The 10457-nt window shown below is 33.6% G+C and overlaps 1 pseudogene across 1 annotated transcript; it reads left to right on the plus strand.

Moving 5' to 3' along the window:
• The first annotated feature begins 9638 nt into the window (after positions 1–9638).
• On the plus strand, positions 9639–10202 carry LOC308561534 (large ribosomal subunit protein uL6 pseudogene; annotated as a pseudogene). The gene has a single exon. The product of its transcript is annotated as a large ribosomal subunit protein uL6 pseudogene (transcript).
• Positions 10203–10457: the final 255 nt, after the last annotated feature.

Genomic DNA, 10457 nt, shown 5'->3' on the forward strand with positions numbered 1-10457 from the left:
GTTTTAGACCTGTGAGATATACAATTGGCATTTTAATAGAAATTGCATTGAATCTATAAATTGCTTTGGGTAATATGGACATTTTAATGATGCTAATCCTTCAAATCCATGAACATGGTGTATGCTTCCACTTATTTGTATCTTCCTCAATTACTTTCTTCAATGTCCCATAATTTTCCAAGTATAAATCTTTTATCTCCTTTGTTAAATTTATTCCTAGTTATTTTTTTGTTGTAAAATAGTAAATAAGATTGTTTTCTTAGCTTTTGTTTCTAATAGTTCATTATTGGTGTAGAGAAATGCCACTGATTTCTGAATAGTAATCTGTATCCTGCTACTTTGCCAAATTCATTTATTAGGTCTAGTAGCTTTTTCATGGAGTCTTTATGGTTTTCTATGTACAATATTATGTCACCTGCAAATAATGATCGTTTTACTTCCTCCTTTCCAATTTGGATACCTTTTATTTCTTCTTCTTGTATGATTTCTGTGGCTAGAACTTCCAGTACTATGTTGAATACGAGTGGTGAAAGTGGACATCCCTATATTGTTCCTGATCTTAAAGGCAACACTTTTAATTTTTGCCTGTTGTCACTCCAAAAATTTCCCTCAAGTACCTTTGCTTTTAATCCCCTTACTCCAAACCTCGATTCCTGGCAACTACTTATTTTTTTCTGTTGGTCATAATTGGTTTGCCTTTTTCAAAATTCGTAAAATGGATTCGTCGTTCACATATGCCTTTATGTATGACTATTTCATTTTATTTTGTTGAATATTATATGACTATTTCTTTTAATAAAAGAAAACATACTAATTCATCAGGAGAGTAAGATATTTTGTGGATAATAATATCTAAAAGTACATTTTTAAAAATAAATTATATTGGATATCATTAAGAAGATATTTAACAGTGTTTTTAGATAAGATACAGAATATTTCTTAAAATGGTGACTTTAGTAAATTATGACATTAAAATATGTTTATATAAAGATCTTTATATAGGTACTTAAGCAGATGAGTATGGATTTAGCTTTCAAGTTGAATAAATCTATATAAGATAGAAATAGGCAATCCAAATGTGGAGGTCCACTTAAAAATGACCAAAAAAATTTATTAAGCATGCTGAAAATTATACCTGATTATTCCTCAAAGGCAATAACAGCTTCTATTTTCAGTGGTCTGACAGCATTCCAGGTACTAGTGTTTTACGTGAGTGGTCTTTTTGTTTCTTTTCTTTTTTCTGGTAACTCCATTTCATTAGTTCACTACAGATTTTACACTCTCTCTCTCTCTCTCTCTCTCTCTCTCTTTCTCTCTTTGCCATTGCTGTTTTAACCTCAGTTATATATCTTATGCTTTAAAATATGAATAGTCAGGGTGTTTTTGTTTTTTTAAATATGTTTTTATTGATTTCAGAGAGAGGAAAGGGGAGAGAGAGAGAGAGAGAGAGGAGAGAGAGAGAGAGAAACATCAATGATGAAAGAGGATCATAGATTGGTTGCCTCCCCCATGCCCGCTACTGGGGATCAAGCTCGTACCCCAGGCATCTGCCCTGACAAGCAATCAAACAGCAACCTCCTGGTTCATGAGCGGATGCTCAACCACTGAGCCATGCTGGCTGGGCAAATAATCAGTGTTTTATATCCAAGTGCTCAACTCATCTCTCCCATGTAAGTTCTCTTTAGAGACATTTAAGAAATTATCATTTTAAAAAATGATGCTTTGTAATAACTTTAATTTGTCATTTGAGTGAAGGGCTTGAGATAAATTTTCTATTGAAAAGAATATGTCACTATTATGGCTAAATACCTGTACAGAGAACAATGCCTAATACTGACAGATATTTATTTCCATATTGGTCAAATATATAATCTGTCCTTTAATCAAGTCCTTTGCTTAGGAACTGGCTCTCTTCTTATTGAATCTTGTTATGTGTCTTTGATAATCAGACAAGATGATATTAATGCTGGCTCTGGGCTACCTTTTTACTGACCATCAATTTACCATGAATTGTATTTTGAGAATTCTTATAAAAATTTTCTCTATCTTTATAACTCTAAACACTGTCTTCTGATGCTCAACCCATAACTATTATTATGATAATAATAATAGCAACAATAAAAATACATATACTATTTCAAATATATTATTTAGCTGACCATGACTTCATTATTAGAAACCCTTGTCAATAGATTTATACAGTAAAACCTCAGTGGAACTAATTTGCGCAAGGGGGTGTCCATTAAAGCCAAAAATATGTTATATAATAAAGTAGGTTTTTCAAATATCTACGTTAAAAAATTGACAAATTAGTTAGTTTACCTGTTTTTATTTATGCAGACACATTTGTGGAATTAAAATAAAGTGTGTATGAAAAGTTTAATTTCACAGAAAAGTTTTCTATATGTATTACTGCAATTTTAAATTTATACTGAATAGGTCTAGTAAATGTGCACATTCACCAGTCATCAAGAGTAAACAAATGTGCACGGCTGGGGTGTGGGTCAGAACAATGGCCAGCATGTGTTAAAACTGCTGCAGACATTTACACCATGTGACAACAGAACTGATAACCTTGTGATGTGGTGTGATCATGTGATAATCATTCCCTGAACATTGTTTATGAGCAGTGACTCTTAGATTTAAATATGTAGACTGTAGTTGTAGATATGTAATATTTATTTATGTCAGTGAAATTACTACAGTTTTTTTCCAACCTATGGCCTATTCGCTAAAATTTGTTAAAAATAATAGTGAATTAATAATAAAAAAATAACCTGTTAATTTAATTATAAGCAAATCTTGGTTAAAAACATTTTAAAATTAACAAGGTGTTAATTTTCACATACGACATATGGACCAAAGATTTTGTACATTAAATCTGAAGCCCGTTAAATTGACGTTGGCAAAATTGAGGTTTACTGTATATGGAGTCTAAATTTTTACTGTAATACCAGTATTTCTACTAACTAGCTAATAATTATCTAGCACATACTATGCTAAGTTATCTCATTTGATTATCAGATAACCTATGGGATGAATGTTATTACACCAATTTTTAAAGATTAGAAAAATGAGATTACGTGAAAGTAAGCAACAAATTTTCATAGTTACTAAGAGATGAAGCTAAGACTGATGCTTTGAAAGACTTCAGAGGGCACAGCCTTCACCATTATAAACACTGCCACTCCTATACGGTTCTGATGCTTTAGGCAGAACTTTCCATGGAACCCATAGATATTTATTATGTGCTGAATATGCTGGGCACTGGGAAGGACACTCAAGGCACAGAGGTCTCTGCCTTTGGAATGTTTAACCAAAATATAAGCAATCATGGAATGTCCCCCACAAAAAAGTGTTTTGAGTAAAATATTGATTTAAAACACTGACGGTTATATTTTTGACTAATTTACATTTAAAAATATGAATTTGTCCTACACTTCAATGCTGAGAAGGAAAAAGAAAAGAGAAAGGAAAGAAAAAACAAAAAAATCTCAAAGAATTTGTAGGCCTGTTTAGAAAGCTTTCTCTTTCTCTCTCTCTCTCTCTCTCTCTCTCTCTCTTTCTCTTTCTCTCTCTCTCTCTCGCTTTCTTTTTTTCCCTGTTAGAAAACTCAGAGTTAAAGAGAAGGCAAGGAAATAAACTTTTTTCCTCCCAACTCTTTAATATCTAAATAAAACATTGTAACTGTACATTGGATTGTGAGATTATAATTTCCATTTTAAAAGTAAGGATACGAACTCTCACACACATAGAAAATAAATGCTGAATTGAAATTGTGGGTTATGCCCAAGTTTGTAGCTTCATTTAAAAATCTTGCTAATAAATTAAGTTTCCCATTCTTTCTTCATATCTTCTCTTCAATTGGCCTTTTTTTTGACAGCCAGTTTAAAATTTTAATGATACCTAGTGTCTTAGGTGGAAGTTCCTTGGAAGCAGAACTTGGGATGGGGATTTAGAGAGCATGATTTATCTGGAAAGTGATCTCTGGTGCACAGGAGTGAGAAAAACACAGAAGGACAAAGGGAAAAGAGAGAGCAAGAATGGGGTCTCAATTGGAGTCTTACTTTACCGAGGTTGTAGAGGGACTCTCAAGAGCACAAATTACTTGAAGCACAGGGGGCAGCAGTTTGTACCTTTATGACAGTCAGTCTTGGTTGGAGGGCAGTTTTCCAGGGAACTGACAGCTGTGAGGCAGCAACAGTCAGTTCCCAAAGCACCAAGAGATAAGTGCACCAGTAGGCAGTGGGGTTCTAGGCAGGGTACCTACACTTTTCACTGAGTGTATATTTTAGAGCACATACAGTCTAGTGTTGTGCTCAATACCATCAATTGAGTTTCTTTAAATTCATATTTCTGTATTCCCCAGGGTTCTTATGGATATCTAGTGTTGGCTAATGACTCAGTGTAAGATTACCTAGAGACTTAATAACTAATAAGCCAGAAAAATTATTTCGAAGAAAGATAAAGGTTAGTTTTTGCCTGATTGGTCAGTGACTTATTTGGAATTACACCAGATGCCTTAATTTTTTAATCCTTTAGTGTAAATTTATGATAAGAATGCTGCACATATAATTGCAATGATAAAGCCTATGTAAACTCTATTTTTATATGCCTTATTTATTCCTAATTAACGTGTAGTGTGCAGCATGGAGTGATCAGAAAGTGTGGGCAATCACCTAGGGGTTTTTCTATCTGAAAAAGATTGCTTCAAGCCCATGAGTGTTTTAGATTCTTTTGTTCTTTATCTTTGAAGCAAGAATGAGGCCTATAGCCTCATAATATAGCACACTTTATTAGAACAAATTATTTACACAAAACTTTCATCTAAAGAAAATATTCAATACATGTGAATTGAATTAATCTTGTTGTGTTGGAATAAAGAATGCTAAATTATACAGGATCATCCTCATAGATAAAATATAGGTCGCACATTCTTGGTTAAATTTTACATTTAGTAAAAGGATTTTTTTCTTAAAATTATATTTCTGATTGAGGAAACACAAAAAGCAGAAGTTTTTGTTGCTTTTCTTCTGATTTGCTTCTTTCTGGTTCTGTTTACTCTGACAAGTGAAATAGCAGAGTCCAATCCTGTGATGACTGGTTGACCGTTAAATGCAGTTTGTCTCTGCCATCACTGTGTATATGAAGGGGTATCAGTATTTTATTTGAAACAGTACCTCACTTGGGGTTTTATCCTATGATTATCTAAATTAGAGTCTATGTTTAGCTGAGACAATAACAGGCACAACAGTTTAGTAAGCCCACAGTTTAGTAAAGCCAAGAACAACTTTAAAAGAAAAGGCATAGATGGAAGAAGTCTAAGCTTCCCTCATATGTATTCTCTTACAGGGTTTTGTTTTCCAGTCACATTTTAGAGAAAAATGAGAGTATTTCATCCAGAATAGAATGCACAATTATAATTCAGAGGAGAATATGGAAAGTAACTAAAATGAATGAAAATGGCTATTGAAGGCAAATAAGAATTCTAGTATAAAATATATTATCACAAGATAACATCTGCAAAATATTTAAATCATTGAATGCGTTCCATTCCTAACACAGGTAACCTTTAAAAAAATTAGATAATAACCAAGTTTTATTTCATGGGCCTTTTAAGAAACCCTAGCTTATTTATAGACATTGGGAAGCAGTAAGTATATCCTTTTGACCATAGCACTGCATTTTAAAGACATCACATTTCTTTGAGTCTTAGAAGACATAGACAATAGTTTCTATGTATTTCTTTATTAAAGATTAAGAATGCTTTGAAAATATAAAACAAATATATATAACTTAATACATCATTTGTGACCTAAACAATTTAAAAAACTGTGGAGAACTTTGCGTGAAGGCCAACAGGAATATACCATACATTTACAACAAACAAAAGGTAAGAAAAGTTTTATAATTTTGTTCTTTTGATGTAATAGAAAAAAATTATTAGTATTTCTGCAATGCACTGATTCAGTTTTTAATTAAAATGTAGCAAATTTGAGAAAATGATACATTAAAAAGGAATTTAATGTATGCCATATAAGAACTTTCAGGGTTTTGATATTTTACTACATCTTTACTGATTTATGAAAATGAATATGGTATTACCTTGTTTATCCAGATCATTAGACCATTAATATTTTTAATTAGCTAAAGAGTTATCCCTTTACATACTACAAAGATTTGCTTCAAGTTTTAGCTAGTTTTTGAGAAAATTTTCTGAAGTATTTTTGTGTGTTTTTATGCAGAGTGTGATGAGTATAATTTATGTATTAGGTGTCATATTGAGAGCAAAGATCATGGGCTTTGGAGCTGACTGGGGTTAGAATTCTACTTTTACCATTTAACAGTTTTTTGGTGTTTTTTTTTTTTTTTTTTTAGAAAATTGCTTAAATTTCTAAATCTGTCCCTAACTAAAATATAGGGATAATATTATATCTTCTGGAATTGTTCTCAAAAATTAAGTTTGATTGAGTTTATACAAGGTTCCTGGCACTCATCCATTCCTTAGATGATTTAGAATCATTATTGTGAATATCAGTTGAGAGATAAGGATTATTTGACTATATACTATTTGAGACTAGGGCTTTTTTGAGTTCCTTTATCTGATTTAACTTTCTCTCATTTCTTTGCCATCTCTTCCAATTTGCTCCCTCTAATCTACTGTGAGCCTTGGAAAACAAATTTAAAAAGAAAAAAATAATAATTTATTTAAACACTACACTAATTATCTACAGCTGTGCTGTTCAATATGGTAGCCACTATCCAAATGTTAATTTTAATTAAAACTAAGAATCCACTTCTTTAGTTTCATACTTTGAGTGCTTGACAGCCCCAGCAGCCAGTAGCTGTATTAGACAGTGTAAAGAAATAGGACTGTCACAGAATGTTCTGCTAAACTGTTCTGATCTATAATGTTTAAAGCTCTGTATTTGTGTGGTGGAGTCCTAAAAATGAGTGGAACGTGGCTCTTGCCTTCATGACATTTAAGTCTAGTGAAAGAAATAAGACATTTTGGGGAGGTGTTTGGAAAATGTAAAATATCAGTGATATGGATGCTGATTAATTGAAAAACATTGAAGAGTTAGAATAAACAGCTCAGGGTTAAAAGATGAAAGAAATGACTGAGGTGAAACCTAAAGCAAAGTTAACTTTTGTGATCATCCCAGTGCATGAAAATGTATTAACATGGGTCTACTTGCAGGAGGAAAGATGGGGAAGGGATGATTTTACTTATGTCCATAGGAGTGTTGTATTATTTTAAAAATGTTTAGTATTTTGCAGATTTTTTACTATGAATATATATTATTTTAATAATACAAATTAAAATTTTATTTAAAAAGAATCATCACCTTTGTACTACTTAAAACTTTCTGTTCCTCTCCCTATCTCTAAATAAATTTTCTGGAATCTTTCTATTCTTGTCTTTTTTAGTTATCCCTCACTAAAAACAGAGATCTCTCTCCTCCTGTTTAACTTAATGTATTTTTCAGGGTTTGAATGCCCATCCCATCCCTTCCCATCTCATCTAGATACTGCCCATATTTCATTATTTTCCTCCTCTGTCTTAAAAAACCTTCTCTATGATTTCCCCTTCAGTCTATTAATATATGTAAGATTCCTATATCAAACTCACTTGATCCCACTTTTCTTCCTTTTCAATCAAATTCCCTCAGAGTGGTGGCCTCTTCAATTCCTCACTTTTAATTTACTCAACTCTGAAATTCAATTTTTCTCCTCATTATTAAGTGGATATGTCTTTTACTAAGATCTGCAATTACCGTTGTCAACAATTACTATTGTCAATTCTAGCAGACCTCTTATAGTCCCTTTCTTGGTTAAAAATATTGACCGCTCCATTCACCTATGCTGTTGATTCCCAAACTTGTCTCCAACCGGTATTTCCCTCCTAGCCCTCTTCTTAATTCCTTCCTTCCTTCCTTCCTTCCTTCCTTCCTTCCTTCCTTCCTTCCTTCCTTCCTTCCTTCCTTCCTTCCTCTTTCCTTCCTTCCTTCCTCCTTCCTTCCTCCTTCCTTCTTCCTTTCTTCCTTCCTTCCTTTTTCTCTTTCTCTTTCTTATCTATCAATAATCGACCACATGAAAAACTAACCACTAAATGCTTCCACAGGGATGTTCTGTGGAATTCAAACTTTGCTTTAACATAAACAGGTCACCTCACCAAAATCCCCTTCTCTTGCTTCTTCAGTAATTTTCTTTTGGTAAATTGCCCACCATCAACTCATTTTCCCAAGCTAGAAGCTTAGAAAACCCTCTTTTGTGCCACAAGTGTATGGCTGGCACCTCCTTACGATCCTCCCAATCCATCCTTTCCCCTCTCACCATCATTGACTTAGTAGAACAGACTGCTAAATCTCAGAGGAAATGGGGGAGGGGAGGACAGGAAGAGGTTACCTAAAGAATTTATATGCATAGATATGCAGGACCCATGGACATAGGCCTTGGGGGGCAGGGTGGAGGGGGTCAAAGAGGGACAAAGAGGGACATATGTAATATTTGAACAATAAAGATAACTTTAAATATTTTTTAAATGATTAAATGTAGTCACAAAATCACCCTTCTCTAATTCATTCTTCACACTGCCTCCAGGGTGATCTTTTTAAAATTCAAGTCAGCAGTATCATTCTGTTTTCTTTTTTTTTTTTTTTTTTTTACTTTTAACTCTTTTGCTAGAGCTGTTAGTTTATCTTCCTGTATTAAAAGAACTGTTGCCTAAATAATTTTTCTTGTTAAAACAATGCAAAACACAGAATTTCCAAAATTTTGCACCACGTTCAGGGTCTCTCCCAGTCACTCTGCTCCCACCAACATGCTAGGTCCTGGAGATGCCACTTCTCAGGTAAGTTGTAGTCCCATACAATACTCACTCTCATTTATACAATATTCAGAGAGTGATTACATATTAATAAAATTATAACAATGTTGTAAAACATAATTAAAACTTTAGGGAGAAAAATGAGAAAATTGGCAAGGAAAATTAACAAAAGCAGACTTATTATTGGCTTTATTATTTCAAATCTTGCTGTCTTCTTTGTTTTAAAAAAACTTTAAATCTGGATCTCTTAGGCCAACTTTTTACATGAAGAAAAGATAGACGTCCAACACAGCTATTCCACTGCTCTGCTACCATGCGAAAAAAGGAACAGAGAACGATGTAGCTCAGATGTTTCCCCTGGTCTTTGTCTGTGTAAATGTTGATGCCAGCCTCTGCCAGGACTTTAATGTGGACTCCCATTTACTATAGATGCATGATCCACGTCTAAAAATCCCATCAGAACCAGGGTTGGCAGGCATGATACTGCATGATGTGAAAATTAAATTTTAACTTTCCTATAAAATGTATGTGAATAGTACAACACTACTTTTAGGAGAATTCAAACAAGTATTCCTGGCCATTGCAAATAAGAAAGTTGCTCTTGATAATGCAACTAGTCTAGACTAGACTAGTCTCAATAGAAACTAGTTGGTTCAGGGACCTAATTATCATTAATATAATCAGTATGGGGGCTTATTATTCTAAAATTACTACCACTCAAACTATTTCCAATGTTATATATTTATGTAAAAAAATACCATACAGAAAGTAAGTTTAAAAACATGAAGATAAGCTTTACCCATCTACTGCGAGAATGAAGACCATCCTCAGCAACCGGACTGTCGACATTCCAGAAAATGTGGACTTCACTCTGAAGGGACTCACAGTTCTTGTGAAGGCCCCAGAGGTACCCTGAGGAGGGAGGGGAAACAATCACATCAAGGTAGAACTCAGTCTCCTTGGAAAGAAAATGAAGAGGCTCCTGGTTGACAAATGGTGGGAAAATAGGAAGGAACTGGCTACCATTTGCACTCTCTGCAGTCATGTCCAGAACATGATCAAGGGTCTTACGCTGTGCTTCTATTACAAGATGAGGTCTGTGCACGCTCACAACTTCATCAACATCGTTATTCAGGAGAATGGTTCTCTTGTTGAAATCAGAAATTTCTTGGACAAAAGATAAATCTGGATGAGGCCAGGTGTTGCTGCTTCAGTATCTCAAGCCCAGAGAAATCAGTTAATTTTTGAAGGAAATGACATTGAACTTGTATCAAATTCAGCTGCTTTGATTCAGCAAGCCACAACAATTAAAAACAAAGATATCATAAAATTTTTGGATGGTATCTATGTTTCTGAAAAGGGAACAGTTTAGCAGGCTGATGACTAAGATCTAAATTGTCCAGCTACAGAAACAGCAAGATGCTGGTTGATTCCTCAGACATATTGTGGTACTTTAAAGATGCAATAAAAGCCATGAATTGATTTGGTGGAAAATAAGAAAATATATAAAGCTAATTCAGATGGCTTGGGGTTGGTAGGGACATGGGAAAGCCCCTTTATAACTAGAGGACCATTGAAAATCTTATGTTTTAGAAAATGTTCATAAAATACATTTCATAACAATAAA

This window comes from Miniopterus schreibersii (assembly GCF_964146895.1).
Source record: "Miniopterus schreibersii genome assembly, chromosome: 9".
In the NCBI taxonomy this organism is placed as follows: Eukaryota; Metazoa; Chordata; class Mammalia; order Chiroptera; family Miniopteridae; genus Miniopterus; species Miniopterus schreibersii.